Consider the following 19545-nt stretch of genomic DNA (forward strand, 5'->3'; position numbering starts at 1 on the left):
TTCACAAAAACATTTCCCTTAAGTGCCGCATTCCTTAGGTTGTAAACCTAGCCATAACATGATAGGAAACTGCTCTGTTTATAGACCAGCCTAGTGTGAGAGAGTTCAATTCCTTCCATGATTCATTCATAAGCAGGGTAAACTTACAGAAATTAAATAAATAATGCATGCAAAAAGGATTCAGACAATCTTGGGTAAATATTTGCAATCTATCTAGCTCACAAATGCACCAAATGTCCAAGGACTGAAGAGTTTCCCTGACCTTTTTCCATTTCTGAAAGTAACCGCTCCCATGAGACTGAATATTCCTTGAGTTACGACCACCACTGAAGCCCAAAATTTATGTTGTTAAGTGAGACAGTGGTTAAATGTGTTTTGCCCCATTCTACAGCCTTTCTTGCCGCAATTGTTAAGTGAACCACGACAGTTGTTAAGTTAGTAACACAGTTGTGAAGTGAATATCAAATGTGCGGGAAATCAGGAGATTCAGGCAGTTCAAATGTGTATAAAGATTTATTACAAGTTTAAGCTCTCGACAAGAATCTGGCCAACTAACAGTCAAGGGAAATATGCGGGAGATAAGAAAGACAATCAAGGTTGGCTGGGCATAGCTCTCTTGTGGTCACGCCAAGACTCATGACTTATGACACGTTTGACCCCTCCCTTGGGCTCTGCCTAGTCCTCTCCTGCACTGAATCTGACTTCCCCACTGATTTTGCTTGTCAGAATGCCACAAAAGATTATCACATAACCCTGGGACACTGCAACAGCCATAAATATGAACCAGTTGCTAAGTGTCCAAATTTTGATCATGTGGCCAAGGGGATGTTAAAGATAAAGGTTCCCCTTGCACATATGTGCTAGTCGTTCCCGACTCTAGGGGGCAGTGCTCATCTTTGTTTCAAAGCCGAAGAGCCAGCGCTGCCCAAAGACGTCTCCGTGGTCATGTGGCCGAACACCGAAGGTGCACGGAATGCTGTTGCTTTCCCACCAAAGGTGGTTCCTATTTTCTACTTGCATTTTCATGTGCTTTCAAACTGCTAGGTTGGCAGAAGCTGGGACAAGTAACGGGATTTGAACCGCCGAACTGCTGATCTTTCTGATCGATAAGCTCAGCGTCTTAGCCACTGAGCCACTGCATTGCTAAGGGGATGTTACAGTGGTCCTAATTGTGAAAAAATGGTCATAAGTCACTTTTTTTAGTGCCTTTGTAACTCTGACTGGTCACTAAAGGAAAAGTTGTACATCGAGGACTATCTGTAGGGAACATGACAGAAGGCCACAGATAGGAACAAGCCAAGGAATAACAACAGTTTGCTATTTCTGTTTTCTAGCAGACAGAGGATAGCAATACTCCAGACAAATTAAGGCACTTTAGTCCAATATATCCCCAAACCATCTGTTGATCCCAAACCTGGCTAAGTCACATCTGTTCATACTATCTTCAGCAGCATCTGACCTGCCCTTGATTTGCAAGTTTATAGGCCAATTGTGCTCTTTCCTGTGATTCTAATGAATATGCAGACACAGGCTTGGCTATCTGCCACAACTTACTACGGAGTTAAAGCCACCCCTTGGCTAGGAGCATAGAATGCTATCTTCAAGAAACCAAGATTAGACTTACGGAATGCTTTCTCAAAGGCTAGTAAAGTGGACTGTTGTTTCCTGCAAAGATTCCCCTCTTGTCGCTCCACCTATAAACTCTTTGAGAGGGGCCACAACCTTAGCCAGCTGTCCCTACTTCCTTCTATGATGTCTTCTCCACAGCTGTTACTTTCTCTTCTCAGCTCTATGCATACGCATATCAAGGACAACCTCCCTCTGTTCCTCCTCACTGCTCCCTGACTCAGATGCCACCTGGTGGCCAACAGGCCTCTCTAGTCCCTGCTCTGACTCCAAACACCCTCCAGAGTCTTCCTCATCCTCCAGAGCAGTCCCATAATGGCCTGAGCTGTCAGAGTCCACCAACAGCTCAGCTGGCCGCTGCTGGGCCACAGCAAATTGTGAATGTAAATGATATGAAAAAGTAAAGTAAAGGAAGGAGCAAAGTGATTAGGATACATAACCCTTAGCAAAAAGGAAAAGAATAAGCTGTAAAATAAATTATATCTTGTAGCAAGTTCCAAATAAGTATGGTGAAGAAGCTTGAAATCTCAGGAGGATACTAGGAAGAATCTTTAAAAAAAACACCCTCTTCTTTTTCATGCTTATAGCTTGTTAACCAGCTCAAAAAGATATGGGCTAGAATAACAACATACGGGTTTCAAATCAGATTTGCATTTATGTCTATTGTGACATTAATGCAGTTTAGAGTCTTTCTGACATTAACGAGCATTTTTTTTAACAATGTCCTTTAAAAATGTCTTAAGATATTTATTATTTATACTCTGCCCTTCTTTAGATGGAAAGTACAGTGGTTTTATATGGGGAGGGATATCTTGTCGACTTTTCACAAGATATGCAAAAACAGGTTTTGCCCAGATATCTTGTCTCAACCGATGCTGCAACGTTTCACAAGTGTGAAAAATGCCCATGTTATCTTTTCCAGTGTCATCATAACTTAAAACAGTCACTAAATGAACTGTTGTAGTTTGAGAACTACCTGCGTTATTCTTTATACCTAGAAATAACAATAACTTGTATGCCATCCTGTTTATATGTCAATATTTACATAGGTTTCCCTTTAAAGGCAGCACAGAGATTTCCTTGATACCAAATAGACATACTGTCAGGCCTGTAATTATATTCTTTTTAGGATCTTTGGCCTGCCACACTTTTTAATAATTTTCTATGCTGTTTCAATAGTGTAGTAGTTGGGAGGGGGGAATAGAAAGGAGTAGGATTGTAGAATGGATTGTTGACATTCTTTTGTAGAAGCCAAGGTCATCTTTTGTCTCCGCACATCGACACCTGGCCGGAAGAAGATGGGTGTACATGCCAGCGTGGAAGATGATGATTGGAACATGTGATGGATTTGTGGGTGTGGGGAGAGATCATGAACTTTAAACTGGGTGAACTTACAGGATGTAATTCAGAGTTGAAATTTCCATAGCTGTACTAACATGCCTGTGGAATAAATTGCACCATTAAGGATGTTTTGCCTTGGACAATGATTTATTTCTGCATGGTATTTAGAACCCTAACACATACCTCTATACTTATGAGTCTACTGTAAGTACTTTTTGCCCCTATTTTGCTTGCATTACATTTTGGATTCAATTTATAGGCAAGGTCTACCTGGTTCTGACAGAGCGGTGGCTCAGTGACTAAGACACTGACCTTGTCGATCAGAAAGGTTGGCAGTTCAGCAGTTCGAATCCTTAGTGCTGTGTAACGGAGTGAGCTCCCAATTACTTGTCCCAGCTTTTGTCAACCTAGCAGTTCAAAAGCATGTAAGTAGAAAAATAGGAACCACCTGTGGTGGGAAGGCAACAGTGTTCCATGAGCTTTCGGCTTTAATGTCATGCTGGCCACATGACCACAGAGATGTCTTTGGATATATGTGCAAGGGGAATCTTTAGCTTTAGCTTTACCTGGTTCTAATCATTCTGAAGTCAGGGTTTCTGTTCCCATACGATCTTATTCTGATCCCAACATTAGATTTCAGATGTCCTTAAAGTAAGGACAGATAGTCCTTTACTTTACCCCTTTAATTAGTTACTTAATGAGCATGAAGGAGATGACTTCCTATTTGGTGGATCTTATCTTAAAAGAGGAGCAGGGCAAAACAAGTGGCTCGCCAGCATCCCTTTGGTGGTCTCCAACCCTCCTTGCCAAGTAAAACTTGTACATTTTCCCCATGGAAGGTGCATGCAAAGTTTCAGCTCTCTAAACCAGCATTTGGTCTGGCATTTGGTATGGAGCCAAAGAGGTACCTGTAAGTCTTTGCAAAGGCCATTTTAAAACTACATTCTTCAAAGAATGAAATTCAAATGGACTCTGGTTGAGCTCCATTTTGGACTGAGCCCTGATAAACTCTGCAGCCTACTGCGGTGCAGGGGTATCCAACCTTGGCAACTTTATGATTTGTGAAGTTCTGGGAGTTGAAATCCACAAGTCTTAAAGCTGCCAAGGTTGGACACCTCTGTCTCTCTCTCTCTCTCTCTCTCTCTCTCTCTCTCTCTCTCTCTCTCTCTCTCTCTCTCTCTCTCTCTCTCTCTCTCTCTCTCTCTCTCTCTCTCTATATATATATATATATATATATATATATATATATATATATATATATATATATATATATATATATATATATATATATATATATATATATATATATATATTGTAAGGTTGAGAAAAGACCCGAATACAACAAAACCAGCATACCTACACCCGTGAAAATCTACGAAAACATATATATATATATATATATATATATATATATATATATATATATATATATATATATATATATATATATATATATATATATATATATATATATATATATATATATATATATATATATATATATATATATATATATATATATATATATATATATATATATATATATATATATATATATATATATATATATATATATATATATATATATATATATATATATATTCCTACCTGGCTTTGTTTGATCTTTATTATGGTTTCTTCAGATGGAGTACTTGCCTTCAGTATTGCTTGGAATGCATTTATTCACCTGTTTTATCAATACAATGCAATAGTAGAGTTGGAAGGGACCTTGGAGGTCTTCTAGTCCAACCCCCTGCCTAGGCAGGAAACCCTATACTGTTTCAGGCAAATGGCTATCCAACATCTTCTTAAAGACTTCCAGTGTTGGGGTATTCACAACTTCTGGAGGCAACTTCTGTTCCACTGATTAATTAGGTTTAGGTTTAGGTTTATTAAATTTATAGACCGCCCTCTCTCCCCGCAGGGACTCGGGGCGGTGTACAGACCGTTCATATATAAAAACAACAAAACATGACATAAAACACCAGACAAAACAACACAAACATACAGTCTATATATATAACCCAAACTAATTAAATAATTAAAACAATTCTAAAACCAATTTAAAACCCCAAAATTTAAAATTTAAAAAGCCATCCAGGAAGGTCAGTAGCGAGTATTACTTGTAATTACAATTGTTCTAACTGTCAGGAAATTTCTCCTCAGTTCTAAGTTGCTTCTCTCCTTAGAACTGAGGAGAAATTTCCTGACAGTTAGAACAATTAATCAGTGGAACAGCTTGCCTCCAGAAGTTGTGAATTATCTTTCTACCATAAGCTCTCTAACAAGGGCTCATTGTTAAATGTTGAGGGTTATAAACTAAATAGCTAATTTAGGTTGGGGATAAAGTTTTCCAGAAGGAGCACAAGTCATTGGAAGCAAATTTCTGGTGTGCTGGTCCTATTTTGCTTAGATTTTTTTTTAAATGAAAGGAGGTTCCTTTAAATTTTAATGCCTGCAGCTTGCCAGGTGTTGCTGATTTTAATTATCAGAATCTCTCACTGTTGCCCATGCTGAGTTCCTGGGATAATTCTAGTGAAGTGATACATTGGCGAATCCTTCCTTGGTAAGGATATTTTTCCAATGTTGCTGTAGTCAAAGTCTACAAAGAGCTAAGTGGTAGAGTGGTTAGAGGTGCTAATTACTGCAGGCTACTTCAACTGACTGCTGGCTGCCTGCATTTTTGCAGTTCAAATCTCACTGGGCTCAAGGTTTGACTAGGCCTTCCATCTTTCCAAGATGGAAGGTTGACTCAAACCTTGAGTAAAATGAGGACCCAGATAGTTGGGGGCAATAGGGCTGACTCTGTAAACCGCTTAGAGAGGGCTGTAAAGCACTTTGAAGTGGTATATAAGTCTTACTGCTCTTGCTACTACGCTTTAGAAGAAGACAATTGTTGGTGAACTCTTCTCAAGGTAGGGAACCCTGTTCTGTAATATGTTATCTGTAATATTACTGAGTTACAATTCTGTATTGAAAATAAAAGCTCTCTGAGTAATAAAGCACATTCAAGGTAGCAAATTCTTGAGAATCTTAATGGAGGAGGAATCCTAGCCCTGTTTTGAATTGGAAATAATATTTTCAAGAAAACTGCAATCTTTTTCTAATTATGGTTAAAAGCTATACAAAAGAACTGAGAAAGGGAAATAGAAAGTTATCTGGCTCGGAGGGAGATCATTAGCAGTAAAGAATATCGTAATTCTTTACTGCAGTTGCCTCCATATTCCAAACTAAGATGGTTAATCCCTTTTTTATTTTATTTTTTGAGTGAACCACAGGGTGCACTTCTAATAGAACACCAGTTGCTTTGGGGGTTGGATACAAAACTTATTTGCTAATAATTAGATCTCTAAATTAGTCTTATTTCAATTTTTAATCCTACTTCTCTCCTTGCTGTGGCAGTCTCCTGTGGTCAAAGGATTTTTTTTTAAACTTCCCATCTATTTTCTCCTTATCAACCCTTGTAGCGAGACAAATATCTGATTAACAGAGTTGGAAGGGACCTTGTAGGTCATGTAGTCCAACCCCCCACTGCTCAAGCAGGAGACCCTACCCCATTTCTGATAAATGGCAGTCCAATCTCTTTTTGAAAGTCTCCAGTGATAAAGCTCCCACAACTTCCGAAGGCAACTTCGGAAGGTAACTTTGGCTCCATTGGTTGATTGTTCTCACTGTCAGAAAGTCCCTTGCATGGCCTTCAAGTGCCTTGGAAAATATCTTGACCCCCTCCTCTCTGTGGAAGCCCCTCAAATATTGGAAGACTGCTAACATGTCTCCCCTGGTCCTTCACTTGACTAACCATGCCCAGTTCTTGCAACCGTTCTTCATATGTTTTAATCTCCAGTCCCCAAATATTCCTGGTTGCTCTCCTATGCACTCTTTCTAGAGTCTCAACATCTTTTTTGTAGTGTGGTGACCAAAACTGGATGCAGTACTCTAGGTGTGGTCTTACTATACTTCATATTATTCTCTACCAAATTGTGTTTGCAATCATTTTTCAGGTAGGATTGTACAGGGATTTTCCTTTCTCTGTACTTCAAGTAATCCTGAGTCCAATCTTTACAAGGTTTGCTAGACGGTATGCTAGATGTAGCTTGCAAGGGCTTTGTGGGAAAATGGAACAAAACTGGATGACATGTTGTCATCCCAAAAGTGCTTTTCCAAAAAGGCAACTGGACTTTCTTGGGCTTTTTTTTCCTTTGAAAGCCTTTTGCTTCTCTTTGGCCTTGAACATTTTAATTAGGATATAGAGTATGATAGCGGCTCAGTGGCTAAGACACTGAGCTTGTCAATCAGAAAGGTTGGCAGTTCGGCGGTTCAAATCCCTTGTGCCACATAATGGAGTGAGTTCCCATTACTTGTCCCAACTTCTGCCAACCTAGGAGTTCGAAAGCACGTAAAAAATGCAAGTAGAAAAATAGGGATCACCTTTGGTGGGAGGGTAGCAGTGTTCCGTGCTACTTCATGCTGGGCACATGACCATGGAGACATTTTCAGACAGTGCTGGCTCTTCCTGTTCAGGAATGACTAGCTAGCACATATGTGCAAGAGGAACCTTTACCTAGAATATTATAAAATACAAAGGTAAATAGAAGAACAATTGGGGGGATGGGGCAGTGAAGTGAGGAAAGATAAGGGGGGGGGGGAGAAAAAGAAGCATTGACTTCTAACTCCGTTACGGTAAAATAAGGCATTAACATCAGATCACAGCTTTTTTCATAATAATATGAACAAGCCATTTCTGTGAAGACCTATCAGTCTAATCTGTAAAACCCAAAGTCAAAGTTAATGTTCTTTTCCACATCAGACATGAAGTTCAGAAGCAGTTTCCATGTGGAAACAAAAGTACTTGTGTTTTTTAATCAAAGTTGTCGGTTTTGCCATTTCCCCCAACTCCACCAACTTCTGCAACCAATTCTTCCATTGCTAGGAATCAAAAGTGTCCTTCCATGAAAACCTCCTGCTTCTCATCCAAGAAGCTTCTTCAGTTCATGACCTAGATGATTAAGGATAAAGGTAGTGCTCAATATACAACTACAATTAAATCCAAAATTTTCATTGCTAAGAGAGACTATCAAGTGAGTTTTGTCCCATTTTATGTCCTTTGAGGCCACTGTTACAACCATCACAGATATGAGTCAGTTGCCAAGGATTCACATTTTGATCGTATAACCATGGTGATGCTGCAATTGTCATAAGTGTGAAAAAATAATCCTGTCATATTTTTTTTTCAAGGCTGCTTTAATTTTGGTCATTAAACTAAGCATTTGGCTTGACAACTGACTCACACTTATGACAGGTGCAGTGTCCCAGAGTCATGTGATCCCCTTTTGTGACCCTCTGAGAAGCAAAATCAATGAGGAAACCAGATTCACTTAACAACCGTGTTACTAATTTAACAACTGCAGTGATTCGTTTAACAAAGGTCGCAAGAAAAGTCATAAAAGTCATATAATGGGGCAAAACTGAACAAATTTCTCACTTAATAAATTTCTCACTTAACATAAATTTTGGGCTCAATGGTGGTTGTAAATTGAGGACTATCTGTCTAGTTGAGCATTAAAATACATGGTGACTGTACTCTTTGTTTGCTCTGTGTAGTGCTTTATTATATAAATAGAATTTATAATATTCCTCCCCTTTTTTTTCTCTATTCCTGCTCACTTTTCCCCTCTTAACGTTAATGCAAATGAAGAACTGTTCCTCTTAACTTTGCAATCTCAGCAAATCAAGAATAATCCAAGAAGACTTCTACTTGTATCTGTTGACGTTATTGTGTATTATTTCCATTTATCTGGTTACCCACCTCAAATATAAAACTGGGGGGGGGGGGTTGATGCCAATCTTGCAAGTCTGAAAGCCTGGATTGCCAGCCTGTTTAATTGAGGCCCTCACTCCCACAATGCTGATAGAGGAATGAGGAAACCATTCATGAGAATTGTTGCTTTCATTCTTTTCTTTTTTTAAAAAAAAATGTGAGAACTTCTGACATTTACACTTTTATGTGTGTGTGTGTGTGTGCACAGAATTGTGTGGGATTTTTTTTTTTTAATGAAAGAAATATACAAGTTAAGTGTTTGGATACAAATGCTTCTCTAGTCTCATAGCTAGAATTGGATGTATGTGTAAAGCAATTGTTGGAAGGAGGGAGGGAGAGAGGAAGGGAGGAGCAAGTTCCTCTTAAGAGGCATGCTACATTAGACCAAAGTCCTAACTTGTCCTGCTTCCCACCGTGGGCAACCATATGTCACTGGAAGGCTCAAAAGCAGGACATGTGTTCCCGGCATGCTTCCTCTCTTGCTATTACGTTGTTCGGTAATTCTGTCACTTCCAACTCTTTGTGATTCAACAGGCAACATTTCTGCAAAATTCTATGGCTCTGTTTCTCTGAATTTAAGTCTCTTCCTTGTGTTATCCATAACAATCTCTCTCTCTCTCTCTCTTTCTTCTTTTTCTCTCTCTCTCTTTCTTTCTTTCTTTCTTTCCCTCTCTCCCCTTTTCTCTCTCTTCCTCCTTCTCTCCCTCTCTCTCTTCCTATCTTCCTCTCTCTCTTTCTTTCTTTCTTTCTTTCCCTCTCTCCCTTTTTCTCTCTTTCCTCTCTCTCTCTCTCTCTCTCTTTCTCTCTCTCTATTCCTTCCTTCCTTCCTTCCTTCCTTCCTTCCTTCCTTCCTTCCTTCCTTCCTTCCTCCCTTCCTCCCTCCCTTCCTTATTCCCATTTATTTTTCCAAGCATCAGATTGTGTGTCCAAAATATCCCAGTTTCAGCTTTATGATTAGTGTTTCCAATTAGTAACGTGGTGTACTTCATCTAGTATTGAATGAGAGAGCTATTTTGAAGGCGTGGTTAAATGCATAAAGAGAGAAGCCAGGAGGCTCTTATCCCAAAGGTTCTTTTTAACAAAAGGCAACTGGACTTTCTTGGATTTATTTTTCTTTGAAATCATTTTACTTCTCAGCCAAGAAGCTTCTTAAAAACCTTTTGGAAAAAAAAGGACTTTGGGATAACCATGATCTGGATCACTGAGAATCTCCATAGACACAGGAAATTAAATTTAAGTCCTGTCTTCCATCCTCCTAGGTCGGTGACTTAAAGCCTGTCTGTCTTTTTCAGCCCAAGGAAGAATGTAATGGCTAACCCCTTCCAAAAATGTTGCCATGAAAAGTGCCTGGATTTGTCCAGGCAGTAACCGGGAGTCCAGGATACTTAAAAATGCACATACAGTATTCAATTATTTGTCAGTCCAAGGCATTTTCAGTTATTTCATCATAATTCAAAGACATCACTTTTATTTTATTTACCTTATAAATGGTCTATCTTTTATAGACTTACTTTGTGGCTGGGAAAACTATGATTTTGACTCTATGTTGTGATGGGTAAGGCATGACTTCGCAACGAACAACAAAAAAAAATCTTTGTGTCTCTGTGATGGATCTGTTCTTTAATATTTTAACACAGAACGTGGGATTCTTTTGTGCAATTGCGTGAAACTTTTGATCTACGGTGCTGAATCTCATTGGAAATGGGTCCAGCTTAGAGAAATGTTTTTAAAGTAAATTCTTTTTTTTTTCCGTACTGGCAAAGATGATAGACAAGTATCCTGGACAGCATTTACAATGGCTCTCCATTGGTGGTGTCTCTGCTTCTTTGCTGTTTCCATCCATGCTGGGAAAGCAAGTGCCAATCACTTTTCTTTGCTTGGGTAGGTCTTTGAAGAGACGTGGCTACCATCAATAGATCTTGAGTAGGAACTTCTTTCTTTGACTTTCCCTCATTCTTAGGACAGAATAGAATTACAGACTTGGTCCAATCCACTGCTCAGGCAGGAGACCTTATACCATTTCAGACAAGTAGCTGTTCACTCTCTTCTTAAAATGGAGCACTTGACTGATATACCTATGAGAAGAAAACATGTTAATTTTCTGTCACCTGAGTTAGAAGGAAGCAACGGGCAATATTCCTATCAAATTGACTTAGCTAAAATGTGAGCCACAGTGACGCAGTGGTTAGAGTGCAGCACTGCAGGCTATTTCTCCTGACTGCCAGCTGCCTGCAATTTGACAGTTCAAATCTCACCAGGCTCAAGGTTGACTCAGCTTTCCACCCTTCCAAGGTGGGTAAAATGAGGACTCAGCCTTTTGGGGGCAATAGGCTGACTCTGTAAACCCCTTAAAGAGGGCTGTAAAGTACTGTGAAGCAGTATATAAGTCTAAGTGCTATTGCTAAGCGCTATTAAGAAAAGTCCCTCTTTTCACTGATCCATGGAATTAGGGGACTAATACTCCATTCCACTAGACTACTGGCAAACTTGTAAAAAAAATGCACCTTGGTTCGCTGGTCCCCCATCAGAAGGTCTCTTTGGAGGAGGCCAAAGAGATCTTGATAACATGGTTGTAGAGAATAAAGACCAATGACCTGCAATGGAATGAAAGACAGCAGGCAGATCTCACTGCACAGTAGAAACCAGAAAAATATTACTTTTGATGTACAGCAAGAAAAGATTATGTCACCTTCACAGTGGGTTGATGCTGGGCTGAGGACAACATTGTGCATTCATGTGCTGAAGAAAACTGTCCTTGTGCCACTTCTGCTGGTATTCCATCAACTCCTGCAGCTTTCTTGTTAGCAATATTTTCCAGGGTCCATTTAACTTCAGTTCCAGAATTTCTGGCTATAACTTATTGATCAAACCTTGGTGCGTGCCTTCAATTTGTTGAATTTGGAATTGGCAGGTTTTTTTTTTTTACAGTTTTCCCCTATATTCCATCCCTTTTTCATTCCTTTATCTGAAATATTTCTCTGTTGTATCTATATCTTTATCTACAATTAAATGATTTAAATCAGAAGATAATAACTTACACAGACTAATGCGAAGTAAGAGAGAGAAAAAGAAAATATTTATCTTTTCAGGAAAGATCCTCCTTATTTCTGTAGCTTTCTTAAATCCTTAATAAATAAATAATTTACTTAAATAATGCTGATTCAATAATCAGCAATTAGTACTGTTACTGGCAATGTATTTGCTATGTATTATGTATTTTACAAATGTATATCCCTCCATCACCTAAAAGGGATGGATGGCTAGAAAAGATAGATAAGATAGATGATAGATACGATAGATAAAGGTATATATTCAGCAGTCTCATTCAGAAACAAATGTATGAGGACATACTTTGTATAATTGAAACTGAATTGCATACAAGGTCAAGTGGGATAGAGAGCATTTTGTCCAAGGAATCTGTATTGAAAATCTTTGCGCAAAATTTTTAATAGCAGAAATTAGACAGAATGGAGATATATGATCAAACATAAATGAAAAAGGCATGGAATGGATGCATAAAAGTTTATACATCTTTAGCCCTCTGCTCTGAAAAAGACATTAGATACTGAAAAAACAATTCTCTTTGAACTGCGATTTCCTCATTACACTTAACATTGTTATATACATATTATATAAATCTTATGTATTCAAATTATGTTTATGCTGCCTCTTTCATGACTATGAAAGACTCACCTTGTGACTCATCTTCAGATGCTCTTTGAGTGGATTCATCTTCGGGTGCTATTAAAACACCCTGAAATATATTTAACAATTAAATGTTAAACCAGTGAACAACTTACCTGTTAAATATGCCAGTGATTGCTTCTAAGCGTACCGATTGATTTCTCATAACAATAAAACTGATTTTGATAGGATGCTCTTACTGATAGGATATTTTCCCCTGTCCTCTTTAATTGCTGTGTTCATATTTTAAATGAAGTGTGCAAGTCAATGGTTTAATTTAGATTTAATAGGACAATTATTGTATGACAAGTTAATGCCAAATAACTCAGGGTTTTTTTCTGAAGATTTTAGTGAGTTTTCCAATAAGGTATCTACAAGACAGCAGACAGTTTACCTTGAGAAATATGGAGCCAAAATTGCTGGCATTTTATTTTCACATCCATTTCTATCCTGCTTCTGGTATATTTTATTATCAGGGATTTAATTCCTGAACTCTCAGTGCTGTGAAAAATGATTTTTTTCCCATAAATGAAAAAAAGTCCCCTTAGTAATAATCTCTAACAAAAGTACCTTTTGCTTGAAATAGAAAAGAATTGTGTTTGATTGTATTTATTAAGACAGTAGCATTATTCCTTTTCCTTGGACTAATACATAAATTAGGCCATGATTATTCTTCAAACTATAGGTTTCTTCAGTGTGGCTCTTCACTCAAAAGTTGTGAAGAAAAATTCAGAGTATTTAATAGAATAACAGACAAGTGGCTGTCCAGTCTCTTCTTAAACGAAATAGCAGAGTTAGAAGGGGCCTTAGAGGTCTTATAGTCCAACCCCTGCTCAAGCAGGAGAACCTATGCCAAGTAGCTGTCCATTCTCTTCATAAAAGCATCCACCTACAACTTCTGGAGGCAAGCTGTTCCACTGGTTAATTGTTCTCACTGTCAGGAAATTTCTCCTTTGTTCTAAGTTGCTTCTCTCCCTGGTTAGTTTCCATTCATTGCTTCTTGTCTTTCCTTCTGGTGCTTTGGAAAATAGGTTGATCCGCTCTTATTTGTATCAGCCCCTCAAGGATTGAAACACTGGTATCCTGTCAGTCACCCCTAGTCCTCCTTTCCTCTAGACTGGCCATATCCAGATCCTGCAACCATTAGGACTTTGTGAGATGGGGGTGGGGGTGGGAGAATCTTGATTTCAGTCTCCTGATGAGACATGCTAATAATTAGAAGGTTTCTTAGCTTGAAACTGAAATACTTTGGCCACCGAATGAGAAGAAAGGACTCCCTGGAGAAGAGCCTCATGCTGGGAAAGATTGAGGGCAAAAGAAGAAGGGGACGACAGAGAATGAGGTGGATGGATGGAGTCACCGAAGCAATCGGTGTGAGCTTAGATGGACTCCAGAGGATGGTAGAGGACAGGAAGGCCTGGAGGAACGTTGTCCATGGGGTTATGATGGGTTGGACACAACTTCACAACCAACAACAACAAAAACATAAGACTTAACTTCTAAAAGAAAGGGTTTAAATATATTTGAATAAAAATTTGGAAGAGGTTTGAATGCCAAAAATATATCTGCACCTCTTGTCATGAAGATATTGGGGATTTTGGGAAGAACCTTTAAAATCAAGCAGCTCCAAGAAAACAGTAAGATTGCTCTGCCATCTGCATTTCTGCTTTCCTTTGAGAAATGCTCTAGTGGCATCAGCTCAACTGAGCCCTGGGGGTGAATTTGTCTTTCAAGCACCAGTTTCATGCTACATGCTTGGAGCTTGAATCTCGTTAGAAAGTGGTTCTTTGCAAATTAATCTTTCCAACCGGGCTCTTTTCAAAACTCATTATTTATGGGATAAAATTGTTTATTCCCTGCATACCACCACATACCACCCACCCCCACCCCTTCTTCTCTTCCTGGCCTTCAATGTTAGTTCTTTAATTTAATGTATCTCCCTGCAATTAATGTCCTTGACTGGTAATGTTTCAATGGCAGACAACTTCATCTTTGCAAGAAGAAGCTGTGCTCTGGAAGGAAGTGCAATCTGCAATGACGTCAGATTGTATTTCCTCATGACAGACATCTATATGTAAAATCAGTGTTTTCTTTGGGATATTACAAGCTGCAAACTTTTCACCTTGGCCGAAGCATTTAACAGGGCATCAATTGATTCTTTCTTGGTACCTTAGGAACTTCCATAGTATATAGGGCAGAGCACCTGATGGTTTTTAACTGGGCATTTTTTATTTTTTTAAAAATCAGAGCTCTTCGGTGACATATTGCCAATAAAATCTTCTACAAGCAATTTAAAATAAGAGTAAGGTCAAATGCAATAGTTGTAGGATAAGATGCAATATAATTTAATACATGAATATGTAAAATAGATTCAATTGACATAAAATTATATTTTGGTGTCTCCCCTGCGATCTACCCTAATCAGTCCCACATATGCCGATCTCAACTGAACCATTTTGCTTAAATAGTGTGCTGTGTTAAATGTTATTTTCCAGTTCTGGATGCACATAAGGTGAGTTGTTTTGATACGGGGATCCCAATGGGTCCTTCGTTTGATGTATGGACCAAGGTACTTGTCTCTCACCCCCTTATACAAGCAACAATCCAATAGGATGTGAGCTAGGGCTTCTACCTCTGCTGTTCCGCAAATGCAGAGATGATCATTGTAGGGCAGTGGTGGGTTCCGGATCTCGGTGCAACCGGTACGGTGCAATGGGGCCCGGCGTCCACCACATGAACGCATGCAGCATGTACACACACATGCACGGTGCATGCATGTGTCCTTACTTCCTGCAATGCTCCACAATGCCTCCGTGATGCTCCAGCTGCTTGGCGGAGCATCGTGCAGGCGCCGTACGCTCCCTGCGTGTGTGCAGAAGCACCAAAGAGCTCAAATACAGGTAGGGATGGTGGGCAGGCGGGTGGGCCCTCTGGAGCACCCTACCGGAATGGTACCCGGTGCTCCTGGTAGGCACCGGTACACCCGTACTGGGGTGTACCGCCTGCAACCCATCACTATTGTAGGGTATGGAATGGAATCTCCCATATCTGAGCATTGTGGCAAGCTTTTGCCTTTGTCACCAAGCAAGCAAAGAAAACATTTTTAGAAATGCCGCTTTCTTCACAAACTTGATTTTCTGAAAACTGAAGTCTAACGTGTTCCTTTGGGGAAGCTGGGATGCATTTGGAAAAGTCTGGAGTAGGGGGTGGATTGGAGAACCACCTTGTTATCCATATCAACATTTAATATTTCCCTACTACCGTTTCTAAAAAGAGGTTTATTTATTATTCAGTATTTTCACCCCATCTGGTATTTCACCTGCTGTCAGCCTTTACAAGTGGTGCATAATCTCCTGGGGGGAGGGGCTGTATCTCTCTCTCTCTTTCTTATGAAAGCAGATGATAACTTGGTGCGGTTGAAGACAAATAGAGAGATAGATATGCAACCTTTCATTTTTCCAGTCTGCTGAGTTTATGGACAGGATTACAACATGGCTTATTTTAAAGGAAGATGGATTTTTGCCATCCACTGACCCATCGTACCTTCAGACAAAATGGTTTTGAAAGATAATTTCTCTTGCCACCTTAAATCTGTTTTCCATGTAATGTTGAGCGGCCCTATATGGCACCAGCTAAATGCCTGTCATTAAGAGTGGCAGCTGGTATGAAAAGAGGGAGAGGCTGTAGTTTCCATTGCTTCATAAGATCAGCAGTGGGAGAAAGCAGGGAATTTATTGTCAGGCTGATAGGGATTTCAGACATACTGTATATTCTTTTCTCATCTCCTGGAACAAGCTGCGGCTGCTGATACTACTACTACTACTGCTGCTGCTGCTGCTGCTGCTGCTGCTGCTGCTGCTGCTGCTGCTGCTGCTGCTACTACTACTACTACTGCTACTGCTTCTTCTTCTTCTTCTTCTTCTTCTTCTTCTTCTTCTTCTTCTTCTTCTTCTTCTTCTTCTTCTTCTTCTTCTTCTTCTTCTTCTTCTTCTCCTCCTTCTCCTTCTCCTTCTCCTTCTCCTTCTCCTTCTTCTTCTTCTTCTCTCCTACAGAAGAGACTTCTGCTTTGGTTTTTTAAAACCACATTTTCAATGTACTTTAGAATTTGTTTTTGGGATATTCTGAGCTTTCTTGGCACCAGGATAAGAGGGGAAAGATAAAGCTGTTTACTAAAGGACCAAAAGGCTAGACAAGAAACAATGGATGGAAACTAACCAAGGAGAAAAGCATTACTAATAGCACTAGTCCAGTAGTTGAGGGTCTGCCAGAAAGAAGAGGGGGTCAACCCCTTCTCCAAAGCACCAGAGGGCAGGAGAAGAAGCAAAGGATGGAAACTAACCAAAGGAGAGAAGCAACCTGGAATTAACGAGAAATATTCTAAAAGTGAGAACAATTAACCCATGGAACAGCTTTGTCTTCAAGAAGTTATGGGTGTTCCATCACTGGAGGTTTTTTAAGAAAAGACTGGACAGACACCTGTCTGTATAGGATCTCCTGCATGAGCAGGGGGATGGACTAGAAGACCTCCGAGATCCCTTCCAACGCTTGTTATTCTGTAAATTTGTAAGCACGCAAATATGAATACCAATAAACTCACTTTTGCTTTCTTAAAAATAAATAAACCCACATGCCTCTCTCACTGATATATAAGCGATCCTCTATATTTGGATTAGACTAGGGTAAGAAACATGAGCCAGATATTTTATTCTATATTTAAAGTGATATTACAGATTCATAACTTTAGCACTATCTCTTCTCAGCATGTCCTTACATTTTTCATTTATTGGCCTAATACTTGAGTGTGAACTGATTCTCTTAGTTGGCTTTCCTAATCACTGTTTGATAGTTATAGCCAAGAGGCACATGGCTTAAAGGTTCTTAAGATGGTAGCTGGACCTATATTTACTGTAATAACCTGTGTGTAAACCTAAATGAGTGCTATTATCTTGTCTTCTCTGCAGCCTGATGATGTCATATTTGACAAATAAAAGTACGTAGGGAGACCATTGGTGCTAATACACTTATTGATCTGTTCTCAACTTCCATTATCTCATTCTAAGAAATAGATCTATATGTTCATAATGGCAATTGATATTTATAAATAACCAGTAGGTGGGCTGCAGCAATTGATGAATGTGGGTTTTCTCCCCTGAGGCAAAAAAATCCAAGCCAATTGGAATTTCTTCAAAGATTATCAGATCAGGACAACATTTTTCTTTCAAATGTATAACTTGGTTTCATCAAATATTATTGCTCCAGTATTTTAATTTAGATATTTTTTTCCTTGGGCTCAGTACAAAACATCTATCACCAGCCTCATCTCCATTTTCTAAGAAAGCTCTGAGCCTACATAGAATTTTTTAAGAGGACAAAAATGATGGAAAGCTGCGGCTTTGTATAAAATCAGGAATATTCATTCTCTCCCCACCCCCCAGAGATAATGCTATGGCTGACATAGTAGTAATCATTCTGCAAGACAGGGCAACTACAGAATAACAGAGCTAAAAGGGACCTTAGAGATCTTCTAGTCCAACCTCTTACTATACCATTCTGGCAAATTGCTGTTCATTGTCTTCTTAAAACCTCCCAGTGTTGGAGCATCAGCAACTTCTGTTTATTAATAGTTAAATAGATAGTTAAATGGTTGTTTGCAATATATTGTATTTTGGAGAGCATCTACAATAACTTTGCAAAGTTCTAAATGTGTGGATTGGTTTTTACTGATGTGCTTATCCTTAAAATAGCTTAGGATTTTATACAGAGATGTGGATAAATATAGAGATACTTTCCTATATTGCAGTAGACTAGGATTTGCAAGCACAATTTTAATGTATCAAACACCACAACGGAAGGTTGTTAAGTTTATGAAAGAAGTTCTTGCGTTTCAGTGTATCCAAGCATGGAATGCCTCTATCGCTCTTGAATAAATGCCAGTGAGAATTGCAGGATAAATAAAATTAAGGTTGAGTCCTCTTTGAGGTGAGCCGTTTGTCTTCTTGGCAACAATATAGAAGTGGTTTTTTATGTTATCAAATTTAGGTATCATCCATCTCATGCTCAGATATTTGCCTTTGAGGGGTCCTTGGTGCCTTCTGAGCTTGTTTGTTCTAGCAGATGTTTCATTACCAAAACCCATCATCAGCGTTACCACCAGCATTCGTGGCACTACCTAGTTTCATTAATGAAACATTTGCAAGAAACCAGCCAAGCTCAGAAAACACCAAGGACCTCTCATTTCAATCCTGAGCTACAAATATTCTCCTTCGTCAGTAGATTTGCCTTTGTTTTTTGAAATGTCTCAAAGGTGCTTTTTTAAACAGGTAACTGGACTTTCTTTGTTTTTCCTTGAAGACATTTCACTTTGTATCCAAGAAGCCTCTTCAGTCCTCTTTCAGAAGAAACTTATTGGATGATAAGCAAAACATCTTCAAGAAAAAAAAGTCCAGTTGCCTCTTGAAAAAACACCTTTGGGGCAACCATGATCTGGATGACTGAGAATTGCCATAGATGTGTCTTCTGCAGGTCAAGGAATTCTTAGTGCTGCCCCTTTAAGTATTGATCAGTCCTGACCCTGCTTAATTTTTCTTAAAGATCAACAAGGACTCTATATCCCACTTACTTCAATGGAAGTATCTGATTCATGTGCACCTATGGATTTTAAGATCTTACCCCTTGTTAATTTATCATTTTGTTGTATTTTCAAAGGAAAAAAAACCCTCAAAGTCTACCGTAGATTCCCCCTGGTGCCGTTTCCCTTTTAAAATAACAGCGTATAACAATTTGGTATTATACTTTAAAACCTGCCGACTTTCAAGCACTTTCTGATGTTTGAAATCCTTACAGTGTGCAGAATATGACAAAAGAAAAAAAAAACTGGAGGTGGGGAAGAGAGAAAGCGAGATCTGTGTACATACCGTATATCGGTGGCACCTGCTACAATATTTCTTCCCTCAGGTGAAACACGAATGGCAAGTTGCGAGAATGCACAAGTCTCATTTGTTTAGTTTCCAGCTGCCATGCTGAAAGTCAAACAAGTATTTAATACAATACATACAGAACCTCTAATACCAAGATTG

The 19545-nt window shown here is 39.1% G+C and overlaps 1 long non-coding RNA gene across 4 annotated transcripts in view; it reads left to right on the plus strand.

Annotated features, from left to right (window-relative positions):
• Positions 1-5427: 5427 nt before the first annotated feature.
• Positions 5428-19545, plus strand: part of LOC309398191 — a 188813-nt gene continuing 174695 nt past the window's right edge. For 2 of the 4 annotated variants that reach the window (XR_014176365.1, XR_014176366.1), the window contains exon 1: positions 5542-5882. This is a non-coding gene — a long non-coding RNA (uncharacterized lncRNA). The other 2 variants (XR_014176364.1, XR_014176363.1) reach the window with 2 other exon arrangements.

Source organism: Natrix helvetica, assembly GCF_964273705.1.
Source record: "Natrix helvetica genome assembly, chromosome: 12".
Classification (NCBI taxonomy): domain Eukaryota; kingdom Metazoa; phylum Chordata; class Lepidosauria; order Squamata; family Natricidae; genus Natrix; species Natrix helvetica.